The 16,223-nt window shown below is 48.7% G+C and overlaps 1 long non-coding RNA gene across 2 annotated transcripts; it reads left to right on the top strand.

Annotated features, from left to right (window-relative positions):
* Window positions 1-587: 587 nt before the first annotated feature.
* Window positions 588-14,428, top strand: LOC126995261 (uncharacterized). 2 transcript variants are annotated; one of them, XR_007750199.1, is made up of 7 exons: window positions 588-867; window positions 2,470-2,600; window positions 4,116-4,179; window positions 10,968-11,043; window positions 11,277-11,353; window positions 11,635-11,736; window positions 14,124-14,428. It is a non-coding gene; the product is annotated as an uncharacterized LOC126995261 (long non-coding RNA). The 2 variants fall into 2 exon arrangements; XR_007750198.1 differs by having other exon boundaries at window positions 11,270-11,353; window positions 14,124-14,426.
* The last annotated feature ends 1,795 nt before the right edge of the window (window positions 14,429-16,223 follow it).

Raw genomic sequence — 16,223 nt, 5'->3', positions numbered from 1 at the left:
CAACAAAATACTATGAAATACAACAAAATACAAAAAAAAGTCACCGTTTGCATGAAAATAACATATACCTGATTTTCATATTTTTGGGTGGGGGGAATTTCACACGAGATTTCCGGGCCGATATCTCCCTTAATATTGAGTGTAGCGTTATGCCGAGGCCAGAAATGGATTCCTCGTCTTATTTTACCCAAGAAGAGTCGCCGTTTGCATGAAAATAGCTTCAAATAACATAAATATAATTGATTTTCATGTTTTTTTTATAATTTCACGCTAGTTTTCCGTGCCGATATCTCCCTTAATATTGAGTGTAGCGTTATGCCGAGGCCAGAAATGGATTACTCGTCTTATTTTACCCATGAAGAGTCGCCGTTTGCATGAAAATAGCTTCAAATAACATAAATATAATTGATTTTCATGTTTTTTTGATAATTTCACGCTAGTTTTCCGTGCCGATATCTCCCTTAATATTTAGTGTATCGTTATGCCGAGGCCAGAAATGGATTCCTCGTCTCGTTTCCTTCCCGTTAAGTCGCCTTTTGCAGGACATGGCCGCTTTTTTTTTTTTCTAGGGACCCAAAGTATAACACTTTCACCTCAAGTACGAGAGTCCAGTGCGGGACACCTGGCGATTTCTGAGCCCCACACTGCTTTTATCACCCAAATAACCGCCTTCACATATGATTATTGTTTAAAGGGTTAATTATTGGGGCTTCTTGGCATCAGGTATGGGTCAGAAGCCGGTAAATGCGCGGCTTTGAGTACGATAATCTAGCATCGGTGCGCGGTAAAAAATCATAACACAGCTGATCGTCCACGCAGTTCCTCCTTCACGACGTGTTTTGAGAGGTGCTTGCAGTGTTTTTGGCGGTAAGACAGTGTATTTTTACGTTCATGGTACAGAGGAAGGGTCAAACTACCACCAGGGTCATTGAATACCCCTGAAAATGCTTACAACGCCTACGGAAGCCTTGTCAAATACGTGTTTATAGGTGACGAATTATGACCCCGCGCCGTATCAGCTGTTCTTAAGAGGTCACAAAGGAGATGAATCGTGTTCCCGTGAGTGACTTTTAACGTTCATGGTACAGAGGAAGGGTCAAGCTACCACCAGGGTCATTATCTACCTCTGTAATTGGCCCCCACAACGCCTACGAAAGCCTTGTCAAATATGTGACTCATTGACCTCAAGCATCAACCGCCCCCAAAATCAGGTTACCGTTGATGAGGTTTCAGGCCCTGCTGCTCTGCTTCTAAAGGTGAAAAAAAAGAGATTAATCGCTTTCCGTGAGTGTTTTCTCACCTTCATAGTACAGAGTTACGTCATGTGACGGACGAGTGTGTGACGTGGCAGCAGCAGTGTTTAAATGTGTTACGTGATCCCAGAGAGTGTTACACGTTGTGACATTAGTAGTATTCTGTTACCTGGATACATGATAGGGCTGTTACTGGCTGTGTTACGTCACTGTGTTAAGGTGACGGGCTGTGACGTGGGCTCTCAGGTGTTATGCAGTGTTAACAGTGCCACCGACAGTTCCATGTTCAGCAGGTGTTACGTGATGCAAGACAGATTAGTTACCCAGTGTTACAGTGTCTTGTTAACCACCTACCTGGTGTGACCCCCCTCCTGTGATGTGGGCTCAGCCAGGGTGTTTAATATGCAGTGCCACAGACAGTGTTATGTTACCAGGCAGTGTTCACAGTGGCATAGATTCGTGTGGTGCCAGAATCAGTGTGATGCCAGCCATTCGTGCCGGGGACGGCAAATGTATAGAATAACACCCATGTGACCCTAGGACCCTATACAGAGGCTTCGGGAATATTCGCACCGCTGTGATGTAGTACTCTTGTTAATTAAAGTTAATCTCACGTCAAGGCTGACCTGACCAAGGCCACAGCAGGTCACACAGGGCTGTCACCTACCAAAACAACCCTCGCTTATCATCACCACAAGCTCTTTAGTGGGTGTGCGTTTAGGGCGTTGTGTGGTGGTAATTACAACATTTCTAGCACATCCAGCCTGGTTTTGACAAGCCAGCAGACGTGTTTATGTCACAAGGGGTGTACTTTTCCGCGCAGGCTCTTCCCTTTCCTCACCCCGGAGCTCGCAGTCTCTCTCTCTCTCTCTCTCTCTCTCTCTCTCTCTCTCTCTCTCTCTCTCTCTCTCTCTCTCTCTCTTTTCCTTCAATTTTCCTCTTTTGTCCTTCTTTTTCCTCCATATTCTTTTTATTTGCCTTCTGTTCTCCTCTCTTTTCCTTCTGTATTCCTCTCTTTTCCTTCTATACTTCTATATATCAAAGAATTTGTGATCAGATTATGTATCATCTATTTTGGAGGTTTAAATCATGGCACAAATTTGGCCCGTCGCTGCTACATGGTAAAGCCACAAATTTGGCCCGTCGCTGCTACCGGGTTAATTAACGGCTGTGTCCCCCCAACATACCTTCTCCTCACCTCAGTCTTCCCCCTCAGGAGCGTGACACCAAGATGACCTACCAGAATGTGAGCATCGTGCTGTCGCCCACCATGCAGATTTCTCACCGGGTGCTCAATGTCTTCTTCCTCAACCGTGCCTACCTCTTTGGGGGAGTCGCCATCAAAAAGTGAGCCTTCGGGGACTTGGGGGAAGGGACACCCACACACCCACACAGAAGCATGGAATAGACTGGAGGAGGAGGTGGTTTGTTCAAGAAACATTTTAAGGAAAGGCACGGCATGGTGGTAATTACAAGATTTCTAGCACACACGACGGGGTTTTGACAAGCGGACAGGTGGCGTGTTTATGTCACAAGGGTGTATTTCTCCACGCTGGCCTCACGGTTTCTTTCAGGTCGATGGGCGGTGAGACTGCCAGCTCCAGGGTGAAGAAAGGGAAGAGCGTCAAAATACACCCTTGTGACATAAACACGTCACCTGTCCGCTTGTCAAAACCCCATCGTAGTTGCTGGAAATGGAAAAGAATGCTGCTATCCAGTTTAAAATGTTGCCCCTGATGTTATAACTTTTTTCTCAATTAATCTCCTGTGTGGAACTTTATCAAATGCTTTAGCAGAATCGCAATATGCAACATCCACTGCGCTGCCTTCGTCCAGATACTGTGTCCATTGGTCCAGCAAGGCAATGAGCTGCAGCCGGCACCGTTCATCATCTGCCCGTCTGTAGTATTGTTTTCTGCTGAGTGGTTGATAATTCTTCAAATGCTCTGAAAATTTTCTCTTATTTTGGTTTCCATTATTTTGCATATGACAGGTCAAACTCACTGGTCTGTAATTACCTGGTTCATTTGTATCAGCCTTCTTATACATGGGTGTAATGTTGGCCAGTCTTCATGTAACTCACTGGTCTGTAATTACCTGGTTCATTTGTATCAGCCTTCTTATAGATGGGTGTAATGTTGGCCAGTCTTCATGTAACTCACTGGTCTGCAATATCTTCCTGAGTGTCCCTCCCCTCTTTTATCACCCGTGGGCCTGGAGTGCCAGGCAGTGTTAACAGTGCCACAGACAGTGTTATGTGATGCAAGACAGATTAGTTACCCAGTGTTAGGCTGTCTTGTTACCTGACCTGCCTACCCCTCTCCTGTGACATGGGGTCAGGTGTTATGCAGTGCTATGTGATGCCAGGCAGTGTTCATAGTGGCATAGATTTGTGTGGTGCCAGAATCAGTGTGGTGCCAGTCATTGGTGCCAGGGACGGTATATGTATAGAATAACACCCAGGTGGCCCTAGGACAAAGCTTTATTATTCTCCCTCACTCCCCTCAATGTTACCAGCTTACCGTAGGCATAACATTGTATCTTTCTGTTTCTGGCCCATAAATATTGCAAAAAAGAGCATCAGTAATTACCGACGTTAACAATAATTATAAATGCATATTGTTATCTTTATGGGGCGATAGTTTGGGGTCAGAAAAGACAATACGCCAAGTACTACTAAGGGCTGGTAACCCTAAACTACCACTTGAGCCAGCTAAACGTAATATATGGAGGAGAAAAGAGAATAAATGAACCCGTGGACATACCCACAACTCCTGTGAAAGCCTTGTCAAATATGTGTAGGCCTACTTGTGTGCCAACATATGTAAGAGCATGGGCCTAACTTTTCTTCTTCCTCCTCAGGTTTCGGGCGCCCAGCCGTACACGTGAACTAACAGTCTTGGCTTCAGGGCAGGTCGCTAAAATGGTATGTGTGTGTGTGTGTGTGTGTGTGTGTGTGTGTGTGTGTGTGTGTGTGTTACGAAGGTTTTCATCATTAATATAAAAGCTTGTTGGGGTGAGAGGTGGAGTCAGAGGTCAGCGATGAATAGATACGTTTATTGGGGTAGTGAGAACAGACTCCCGCCGTGAGGGGCGGCCGGGCTAACTGAGGCTTTCGCACTAATTAATTTTTTTCTTGGTAGATGGTGGCTTGCGCTAATTGCGGTTCGCTCTAATTGATCTCGCTCTAACTGTAATTACCTGGTTCATTTGTATCAGCCTTCTTACAGATTGACGCACCAGTCACTGTTTGGCGATGTGAGGAAATAGAGGGAAATGAGAGGGGGTGAAAGGTGGAATAGTGAAGAGGAAGAATAAGGGAGAGGTTTACCATCACAAGGGCAATTTATCATCGGTAATGTTATGACAGTATGGTCAGAGGTCACCAAATATATTAGGCTGGTGTACGAAGGCACCCTTGTTCACAGCCCTGGGTAAGCACACATGTTTGCGCGTGATGAAAATAAGAAGCGCAATTAAGGTATGCGAATGACTGTTGATAATTTGTGTTAAACGCATCTGGTGGTAGGCGTTGGATGTGATTGTTGAAAGGTGGTTGATGACACCAGCGCCATCCTGTCAGTGTCGAGTTTGCCTCCGTCGCCGGTGTTGGGCACGATGAGCCTCTTGGCTGTCTTGACGGCGACCTCGGCCCTTCCGTTGGATTGTGGGTATTGGGCAGAGGACATGCGCACCAACACGCCCCACTTTTTCAGGAACTCCATCATCTCGTCACTGGCCAGGTTCGTGCCGCCATCCGTGGATACTTGCTCCGGGGCCCCCCAGCGGGCGAAGTATCGCCGCAGTTGCGTCTTGATTCTCTGGGACGTGGTGCCGTGTGGGAAGTGAGCTATTTCCAGCCAGCCGGCAAGCCTGTCGGCGTAGGCCATGTACGTGTGTCCTTCGTGCTGGAACATGTCGGCCACCGTCTGCTGGAACGGGTACTCAGGGGGCGGCGTCATCGCCAGCGTTTCTGCGGGCTGCGATGGGGCGCGTGTTTCGCATTCTGTGCATGCGGAGCGGTGGTGCCGCAGGTCCCCCTCAATCCCCGGCCAGTATACACACTGCCTCGCCCTCCGCAGCATGGAATCGAGGCCCTGGTGGCTGGCGTGTAGGTTTGCTGCTACCTGCTGTCGGAGAGCTTCGGGGATGACGAGGCGCACGTACCCCTGGTCAAACGTATGTCACTACGTCGTGCATCACTGCCAGCCTGTCCCTCGCCCCATAGAAGGGACGCAGGGATGCCACTTCTTGTGCTTTATGCTGGTGCCAGTCACCCGCCATGACCTTGGCGACTAACATCTGGTACGTCGGGTCGTCGGCGGCCTTCCGCTTGACCTCCTCTTCGTCCACCACGCGTCCCTCCCGATCGGTGCAGGCTATGACTGCGGCGGCGACTGCCCCGATGATATCCTCGTCCGAGTCGAGGTCCGCTGTTGTCGGGGGTGCCCTGAGAGCTGGGTAGCGGGACAGAAAGTCGGCGGCGGTGTTGCTCTTCCCAGGGAGGTATTTGATTTGGAATCGGAACTGTAGTGTTCGTTCCTTGAGCCTGAAGAGCCTGGGGTTGACAACGCTCGTCAGAGCTGTCTCCTAGGAGCTTCACAAGGGGGCGGTGGTCGGTCACGATGGTGAGGTTTGGGCATCCCAGCAGGAACAACCTCGCCTTTTGGAGGTACCACGCCACCGCCAGAGCCTCCCCTTCCACAGCTGCGTATCCAGCCTCGGCGGTGGTGAGGTGCCGGCTGCCGCACAGGGCCAGGTGCCACCCGCCCTTACAGCAGTATGGGGCGGAGGCCGATGCACAACTGCAGTACTGCTGGAGGATGACGAATCCGATGCCCTCTCGGCTCCAGTCGGTGATGGCAGCGGTGGGGCGGGTTTTATCGTAATACGTCAGACCGTCCTTGGCCAGCTGGCATATAGTGTCCTGGGCTTGGCGGAATTTCTACTGAAGCTGGTCGTCCCAGTACACGTGTCTTCTGGTTGGTTTCTTCAGTAACTCCCGGAAGGTGTTCATGATCGGCGCGGTGGCGAGGAAGGGGGCGAGCTGGTTTACGAAGCCATACCACGATCTGATGTCCGCGGTGGATGGCTTGCCCGGCATGTGGAAGCCCCTGACGTGGAAGGCTGACGTGGGCGTACGGGCGTGATCTTAAGTGTCTTCCTCTGTGAGAAAATAAGGATATATATTTTTCATGGCGGGCTTGGGGCAGATACTTAGCCCGTAACATAGTTTTCGTTTTCACGGCTAAAATAGATCTTTCCTGCACTAGTCTCATGTACCCACGTGTGCACGGGCGTGGAAGGCTAATGGGAGTAGGTGGAATTCGTAATTAGGTCATGTTCGATGTCGAAGAATGGGTAAATAGGGTCAGTAAATTGCGTGGTGATAATTAAAGGGGGCGGGGGCTAACGGTAATGGAGGGGGGGCTAATGGGTGTTGGTGAAACTCGAAAATGGATCATGTGAGGTGTCAAATACTGGAATAATGGGGTCAGTAAATTGCGTGGTGATAATGAGAGGGGGCGGGGGTTAATGATAATGGGGGGGGGGGGGGGGCTAATGGGAGTAGGTGGAATTCGTAATTTGGTCATGTTCGGTGTCGAATAATGGGTAAATGGGGACAGTAAATTGTGTGGTGATAATTAAAGGGGGCGTGGGTTAATGGTAATGGGGGGCTAATGGGAGTAGGTAAAACTCGAAAATAGGTCATGTGGTGTCAAATACTGGGTTAATGGGGTCAGTAAATTGAGTAGTGATAATCAGAGGGGCGGAGGTGAATGGTAATGGGGGCTAATGGGAGTAGGTGGAATTCGTAATTTGGTCATGTTCAGTGTCGAATAATGGGTAAATGGGAACAGTAAATTGTGTGGTGATAATTAAAGGGGGCGGGGGTTAATGGTAATGGGGGGGGTAATGGGAGTATGTGGAATTCGTAATTAGGTCATGTTCAGTGTCGAGTAATGGGTAAATGGGGTCAGTAAATTGCGTGGTGATAATTAAAGGGGGCGGGGGTTTATGGTAATGGAGGGGGCCCTAATGGGTGCAGGTGAAACTCGAAAATAGGTCATGTTCGGTGTCGAATGATGGGTAAATGGGGTCAATAAATTGCATGGTGATAATTAAAAAGGGCTTGGGTTAATGGTAATGGAGGGGGGCGAATGGGAGTAGGTAAAACTCGAAAATAGGTCATGAGGTGTCAAATACTGGGTTAATGGGGTCAGTAAATTGAGTAGTGATAATTAGAGGCGGGGTGAATGGTAATGGGGGGGGCTAATGGGTGTAGGTGAAACTCAAAAATGGATCATGTGAGGTGTCAAATACTGGAATAATGGGGTCAGTAAATTGCGTGGTGATAATGAGAGGGGGCGGGGGTTAATGATAATGGGGGGGGGGGGCTAATGGGAGTAGGTGGATTTCGTAATTAGGTGATGTTCGGTGTCGAATGATGGGTAAATGGGGTCAATAAATTGTGTGGTGATAATTAAAGGGGGCGTGGGTTAATGGTAATGGGGGGGGGGGCTAATGGGAGTAGGTAAAACTCGAAAATAGGTCATTTGAGGTGTCAAATACTGGGTTAAAGGGGTCAGTAAATTGCGTGGTGATAATCAGAGGGCGGAGGTGAATGGTAATGGGGGCTAATGGGAGTAGGTGGAATTCGTAATTTGGTCATGTTCGGTGTCGAATAATGGGTAAATGGGAACAGTAAATTGCGTGGTGATAATTAAAAAGGGCGGGGGTTAATGGTAATGGGGGGGCTAATGGGAGTATGTGGAATTCGTAATTAGGTCATGTTCAGTGTCGAGTAATGGGTAAATGGGGTCAGTAAATTGCGTGGTGATAATTAAAGGGAGCGGGGATTACGGTAATGGAGGGGCCTAATGGGTGCAGGTGAAACTCGAAATTTGGTCATGTTCGGTGTCGAATGATGGGTAAATGGGGTCAGTAAATTGCATGGTGATAATTAAAAAGGGCGGGGGTTAATGGTAATGGGGGCCAGTGGAGTTGGTGGAATTCGTAATTTTGTCATGTTCGGTGTCGAATAATGGGTAAATGGGGTCAGTAAATTGCGTGGTGATAATTAAAGGGCGGGCTAATGGTAATAGAGGGGCGAATGGGAGTACATGAAACTCGAAAATGGGTCATGTGAGGTGTCAAATACTGGGTTAATGGGGCAGTAAGTTGCGTGGTGATAATCAGTGGGGCGGGGTCGATAGTAATGGGGGGGCTAATGGAGTAGGTGGGATTCGTAATTAGGTCATGTTCGGTGTCGAATAATGGGTAAATGGGGACAGTAAATTGCGTGGTGATAAATAAAGGGGGCGGGGATTAATAGTAATGGGGGGCTAATGGGAGTAGGTAGAATTTGTAATAAGGTCATGTTCTTTTCTTTTTCTGTTGTTTTTCTGTTGTTTCTGTTGTTTTCTTGCTGTTTTCTGTTGTTTTTTTGTAGTTTTCTGTTTTCTGTTGCTTTCTGTTGTATCTCGGTTGTTTTCTGTTGTATTGCTGTTGTTTTCTGTTGTTTTTTGTTTTTCTGTTGTTTTACGTTGTTTTCCTGTTGTTTTCTGTTGTTTGCTGTTGTTGTTTTTTGTTTTCTGTTGTTTTTTGTAGTTTTTCTTTTGTTTTCTGTTGTTTTTCTGTTGTTTTCTCTTGTTTTCCTGTTTTCTGTTGTCTTCTGTTGTTTTCTGTTATTTTTCTGTTGTTTTTTGTAGTTTTTCTGTTGTTTCCTGTTGGTTTCTGATGTTTTTCTGTTGTTTTCTGCTGTTTTCTATTTTTTTTTTTCTGTTGTTTTTTGTTTTCTTTTGTTTTTCGGTTGTTTTTCTGTTATTTTTCTTTTCTCTTCTGTTGTTTTCTGCTGTTTTTCTGTTTTCTTATGTTTTCTGTTGTTTTTCTTTTGCTTTCTGTTGTTTTATATTGTTTTTCTGTTATTTTCTGTTGTTTTCGGTTGTTTTTTTGTTGTTTTCTTTTGTTTTCTGTTGTTTTTCTTTTGCTTTCTGTTGTTTTCCGTTATTTTTCTGTTGTTTTTCTGTTGTTTTCTAATGTTTTCTGTTGTTTTCTGTTCTTTTCTTTTGTTTTTCTGTTGTTTCCTTTTGTTTTTCTTTTGTTTCCTGTTGTTTCTTGTTGTTTTTCTGTTGTTTCCCGTTGTTTTCTGTTGTTTTTTCTGTTGTTTTCTGTTGTTTTCTGTTCTATTCTGTTGTATTCTGTTGTATTTTAATGTATTCTGTTGTATTCCAGTGGTGTCGTCAGAATTGCTGTACGTTTAGAAATAAGGGACGTTTATGCATTTTTTTCATTGACTTGGAAAAAACACGAACGTTTGCTTGATTATTGACGAACGGCTTAGAGTTGACTCATGCAATATCAGGTAATGTGGCCTAAATACTGGCCACTGGGGGGCGTGGACTATTACAACATAATTTAGAGGTGTGCCGGCAGGTGTGTGAGGTGCCAGGTCAGGTGTGCCAGCGTTAGTTACCCCGTTAGGAGCGATTCTAACACCCGCGTCATCGGGGGCCGCCGGACCTGAGCCCAGCCCCGTACAGACAGTTTTTCTTACGTTGTGTCACTAATTATCGTTTGCAAGAGTCGCCACAACGCCCCACGCATTCACTGTCGATGGGGAAAGGCTTTCCTACACTGGCGTTAGCGTAGATGATGTAATATTGCAGAAAACAAGCCCAAATATTCTCGGCGGGCGGGGCGGGGCAGTTTGACATTCACCTCGTAACAAAATTTTCGTCTTCACGGCTAAAATACATCTTTCCTGCACTAGTCTCATATATCCACGTGTGCACGGGCGTGGAAGGCTGACGTGGGCGTACGGGCGTGATCTTAAGTGTCTTCCTTTTTGAGAAAATAAGGATATATATTTTTCGTGGCGGGTTTGGGCAGTAACCTGGCCCGTAACATATTTTTTTCGTCTTCACGGCTAAAATACATCTTTCCTGCACTAGTCTCATATATCCACGTGTGCACGGGCGTGGAAGGCTGATGTGGGCGTACGGGCGTGATCTTAAGTGTCTTCCTTTTTGAGAAAATAAGGATATATATTTTTCGTGGCGGGCTGGGACAGTAACCTAGCCCGTAACATATTTTTTCGTTTTCACGGCTAAAATACATCTTTCCTGCACTAATCTCATATATCCACGTGTGCACAGGCGTGGAAGACTGACATGGGCGTACGGGCATGATCTTAAGTTGCTTCCTTTTTGAGAAAATAAGGATATATATTTTTCGTGGCGGGCTGGGACAGTAACCTAGCCCGTAACATATTTTTTCGTTTTCACGGCTAAAATACATCTTTCCTGCACTACTCTCATATATCCACGTGTGCACGGGGGTGGAAGGCTGACGTGGGTGTACGGGCGTGATCTTTAGTGTCTTCCTTTTTGAGAAAATAAGCATATATATTTTTCGTGGCGGGCTTGGGCAGAAACCTAACCCGTAACATTTTTTGTTTTCACGGGTAAAATACATCTTTCCTGCACTAATCTCATGTATCCACGTGTGCACGGGCGTGGAAGGCTGTCGTATGAATCGAACTCGAGCTCTCTCGTTTGTGAGCCGAGTGTGCTAACCACTGCACCACGAAGCCCCCTGCTGGGTTGGGAGGGGGGGGGGGGGCGGTTAGTTTGCATATGTGGACATTTTTTGTGGTGTGTAGTGGGCTGGTGTAATAGTGGTTTAGGTCTGGTAATTCCTTGTATTTTACAGAAACCACTACATGCGTGAGATGACCCGCCCCGCCCCGCCCCACCTTCCTGGCCTGCCCGCCCCCTGGCATAAATTGGTAAGAAATGCCTGCTGTTAATGGATATTCCAGTCCATAGCTATGTGGGGTGTGTTGTTATATATACCCTTGACTTGCATCCCTTTACTGTAAGATTCAAAACAATTCTAACCTAACCTTGGGAGTAGGAGTTAGGTAGCATATTAGCTTTGCATACCAATTTTGAGACACTGACTGTTCATTTCTAATAAATATATGATGCCTGTTATTATTTATAAGGTTATAGTTTCCAGAAACCCCTAAATGACCGACTCTTCCATGCCTCAGATGACCCGCCCTGCCCTGCGTCATGACCTCCCGGCACACATTGGTAAGAAATGCATACCACTGTTGATGGTTACACAAGCCCATAGCTGTGTGAGGGGTGATTTTTTCTCATTTTTCTTGCTTAGAGGGACCATTACGAAACATGATCTCTTGCTGCTACCGCCGGGTCAATAAAAAAAGAAAACTAACCTAATCTAACCCCGTCTGAGAATTTACTCTGAAAATTTCTCGTATTCCATTTGTACCTTGATTCCTTGGTACTACTTATTTCTGCTTTGGTCAGTATATGATGCTCTTTATTATGGGGATGCTGCTATTTTACAGAAACCGTGCGCTGAATGGATGACTTTTTAATGCTGGAGGTCCACTCCCTGACGCCCCGCCCTGCCCCGCCCTGCACGTCACGACCTGCCCCTGCGTCAGTTGGTAAGTAATGCATAGTACTGTTAATGGTTATCCAGCACACAGCTAGGTGGGCAATATTGTTGTCATATATATTACCCATGAGCTGGTTCTGTTTAAAGCAAGAATTATTACCTCATAAAACCTAATGTGTGCCGCTGATGCAATACATTGTCCAAGGTGTGATCAAATCGCTAGGAAGTTTAGTGTTATTTAATTCTAACCTAACCTAATGAACAAGACCTAACATGACACCTGACTGACCTGTGTCTCTGCCAGAATACAATGGCTGTTATAAAACTTTTCACATTTTTTTCAGAAGTTTTCAATATTCCGTAAGCTGTTAGTTAGTATTAAGATACTAACATAATGTATTAAACCTCCTGTGAAACGTCGCTAATATGTATATTGTATACCACCGTCAGGGTAAGTGTCAGGGAGGGATTTTTAAGTGTCTTCCAGCAAATTGTCTGAGGTGGTGGGCACTTTTTTCCTTATATATATGATGAGTGTATTTACTCATGAGAATATTGTTTACATGAGTTAGTTTACTTTTTACAACTCTTAAGCTGAATTACAATTATTAGATTTAAAACCTCAATTCCACCAACAGTTATAAATACTGTTAATCTTATAGCTCAGTTCAAATTACAGCTACTCTTCCTCGCACTCGGTCTCCTCGCTTTGCACGGTGCCAGCCGCACGAGCAGCCTCCCGCCCCGGGCCTCCACCACCTGTGGTGTCGCGACGGGCGGCCTCGTGAGCACAACACATGGCCCTCAGGGCGTCGACACTGCCGATTGAGTCACACGCCTGGTACACTTGTTGCCTCAGTGTCACGTCACGGAGGACTCCCATTAACTTTCTAAGCGACAAGTACTCCGACAAATCTGTGCTACGCTGTTGGCACTTAAAGGCACAGTCTGTCGCTTTCTGTGTGCACTTGGTTATGTACTCACTGACACACTCCTGCTCCTGCCTCACTCCAAAGAACTCTGCCCACTGCACTGCCTGTGTATATGGCCGAAGGACGAGCTTGCCGATGGCGTCCAAGGCCGTGGGTGGAGTCAGGGTGCTCCACCGGTCCATAGTGAAGCGTGCGTCCAGGGCCCAATGCAGGGCAGGGACGCATTGGAGCCTGACGTGTTGCACTGCCTCCTGTGGCGGCCACCTGCACAGAAGCAGCCAGCACTCCATGGACCTCCTCCGTGACTTAAAGGCGGCTGGCGACATCTCCAGCTCGCACTTCTCTGGAGCGGAGGCTGGTGACGGCCGGGGAGGAGTGGTCAGTTAGTAGGTCCAGACTTCCGTTCACTGTGCCATGTAAGATGTCTGGCCAAGGAAATGCAGGGCGTGTGTGCTCCCGTTTACTGAGTGAGTCAATAACTGACAGAGGTTCGCCTCGCGGGTGCGGGCGCAGGCAGAAAACATCTCGTACATCCAACAGGAACCCCCTTATATGGGCGGTTGCCTACGTCACTATACGTCATTACTACGTCATAACCATTGACTTTACACATTAGGCACTGAGGGTGCACTCTATGATATGGTTACATCCTCATAAGTACATAAGAGTGAATATTCATGAGTAGTCTACATGGCTTGGGTTTACATGATTCTCGTCCTTTAGCGTGGTGCTGTCGTTGGGTGAAGTGGGTGGTTTCCGGCAGAGCTATGTGGTGGCCTGAGACGCCCCTTTTTACTTCCTGTGTGTTTCCATAATGGTTTGTTCTTCACACTGTCGCCTCGCTTTGCTGTGTTCTTCAAATTGTTCTTGTTATTAGATGAATTCTACCGTTCATCATCGCTTTCTTCTTCTTTATTTATTTGTGGTGCTCGTACTGGGTCAGGAGGTGTTACTGCATCTGTGTTGGTAGATGTAGTGCCCTGCGGGGCACCACAAGTGCCTGCCTGCCTTTCACAGCCTTCCTCTTCGTGTGTGTGTGTGTGTGTGTGTGTGTGTGTGTTGTGTTGACTCTTATTTTCTTTTATTTTTTCTTCCTAACTGTTTTCCTGTCAACAGAGTGTCCAGAGGAAGGAAAGAAGAGAGAAAGGAAGGAAGTGAGTGGACAGCTTTTGGTGGCTTTTTCTTTGGTCAGGTCAGGTCAGGTCAGGGGGGACATGCAGCTTGTTTTCCTTGTCCTCAGAAGAGTGTTCTGGCCACAACTGTCAGTGTTAGATTGGAATTATAAGAACCAGAAATTTGTAAGAAAAGTTTTTGAGGAAACAGTTTTGTTGTTTGGAAGAAGAATGTCATGGCTCTGTGAACCAGTCCTCCTCCTCCTCCTCCTCCTCCTCCTCCTGTGGTGGCTTATAGCAGCACGTGTAGTGTGCCGGGCTGCACTGTGTTGTCAGTCTGGGCAGCAGCAGTGTTCTGGGCTCATCCACTCATTGTAATGTTGGTTTTTCAGAGCGGTGGCACTGCCCGGCACTTCCTCAAGAAGGCTCTCCTGCCCCTGACTGGCTGGTGTGACAGTCTGCTGCTTCTTGGTGAGTGTAAGATGTCCGGCTAAGGAAACGCAGGGCGTGTGTGCTCCCGTTTACTGAGTGAGTGAGTAACTGACAAAGGTTCGCCTCGCGGGTGCCGGCGCTGGCGGAAAACATCTCGTGCATCCAACATCCCCCCTCCAAGATACATCTGTGCCCAACAATGGATCTGAAAATTATTATTCCTACTAGAAATGAATACAATGCTATGGACTGGGTGGGAGCATAACGGGGGGATGGTGTGTGTGTGTGTTCATACAAAGTCATCCAGCCAGTGAGGCCGCCGTGTGTGCCTCCGCGGTCGGCACAGCTGCGGTGACGGGTCACGCGTCAGTGCTGTAGACGGGGCGGCCGCAGGTCGTGGAGGACCGGCGCCACTCTGTTGTACCTCTGGCCTGTCTCCGTGGGGGTTAGGCGCCGTGGATGGCCTCAGATGCTTTCTGTTCCTTATGGAGACGCGCCCTGCCGTCCAGTCTGACAGCATACTGTCTGTGGGGTCTGGCTTCCACCACGAGGCCCGTCCGGTCCCACAGGTTAGATGACTGGTTTTGGACCCTCACACGCGTACCGGGCGATAGGGGCAGGAGCCTCCTGGGTGTGCTGCTTGCCTCCCGGGCGTTGTTGTCGTCTGCCATCTGCACCTTTCGCCTGCGGAGCGTCCAGCCCCACTGTCCGTCAACCATGAGCTGCCAGTGGGCCGTCGGTACTCCATCTCGCAGCTGCCTGCCCGCTGCAAACTGGGCTGGGGACCTGTCTCCTCCTCTTAGCGGGGTGTTGAGGTACCGTAGCAGAGCCAGCGCCATCCTGTCAGTGTCGAGTTTGCCTCCGTCGCCGGTGTTGGGCACGATGAGCCTCTTGGCTGTCTTGACGGCGACCTCGGCCCTTCCGTTGGATTGTGGGTATTGGGCAGAGGACATGCGCACCAACACGCCCCACTTTTTCAGGAACTCCATCATCTCGTCGCTGGCCAGGTTCGTGCCGCCATCCGTGGATACTTGCTCCGGGGCCCCCCAGCGGGCGAAGTATCGCCGCAGTTGCGTCTTGATTCTCTGGGACGTGGCGCCGTGTGGGAAGTGGGCTATTTCCAGCCAGCCGGCAAGCCTGTCGGGGTAGGCCATGTACGTGTGTCCTTCGTGCTGGAACATGTCGGCCACCGTCTGCTGGAACGGGTACTCAGGGGGCGGCGTCATCGCCAGCATTTCTGCGGGCTGCGATGGGGCGCGTGTTTCGCATTCTGTGCATGCGGAGCGGTGGTGCCGCAGGTCCCCCTCAATCCCCGGCCAGTACACACTGCCTCGCCCTCCGCAGCATGGAACCGAGGCCCTGGTGGCTGGCGTGTAGGTTTGCTGCTACCTGCTGTCGGAGAGCTTCGGGGATGACGAGGCGCACGTACCCCTGGTCAAACATGTATGTCACTACGTCGTGCATCACTGCCAGCCTGTCCCTCACCCCATAGAAGGGACGCAGGGATGCCACTTCTTGTGCTTTATGCTGGTGCCAGTCACCCGCCATGACCTTGGCGACTAACATCTGGTACGTCGGGTCGTCGGCGGCCTTCCGCTTGACCTCCTCTTCGTCCACCACGCGTCCCTCCCGATCAGTGCAGGCTGTGACTGCGGCGGCGACTGCCCCGATGATATCCTCGTCCGAGTCGAGGTCCGCTGTTGTCGGGGGTGCCCTGAGAGCTGGGTAGCGGGACAGAAAGTCGGCGGCGGTGTTGCTCTTCCCAGGAGGTATTTGATTTGGAATCGGAACTGTAGTGTTCGTTCCTTGAGCCTGAAGAGCCTGGGGTTGACAACGCTCGTCAGAGCTGTCTCCTAGGAGCTTCACAAGGGGGCGGTGGTCGGTCACGATGGTGAGGTTTGGGCATCCCAGCAGGAACAACCTCGCCTTTTGGAGGCACCACGCCACCGCCAGAGCCTCCCTTCCACAGCTGCGTATCCAGCCTCGGCGGTGGTGAGGTGCCAGCTGCACAGGGCCAGGTGCCACCCGCCCTTACAGCAGTATGGGCGGAGGCCGATGCA

This window comes from Eriocheir sinensis, chromosome 7 (genome assembly GCF_024679095.1).
Source record: "Eriocheir sinensis breed Jianghai 21 chromosome 7, ASM2467909v1, whole genome shotgun sequence".
Classification (NCBI taxonomy): domain Eukaryota; kingdom Metazoa; phylum Arthropoda; class Malacostraca; order Decapoda; family Varunidae; genus Eriocheir; species Eriocheir sinensis.
Note: the sequence above shows the minus strand (reverse complement) of the source record. Positions and strands in the feature narration are given on the sequence as shown.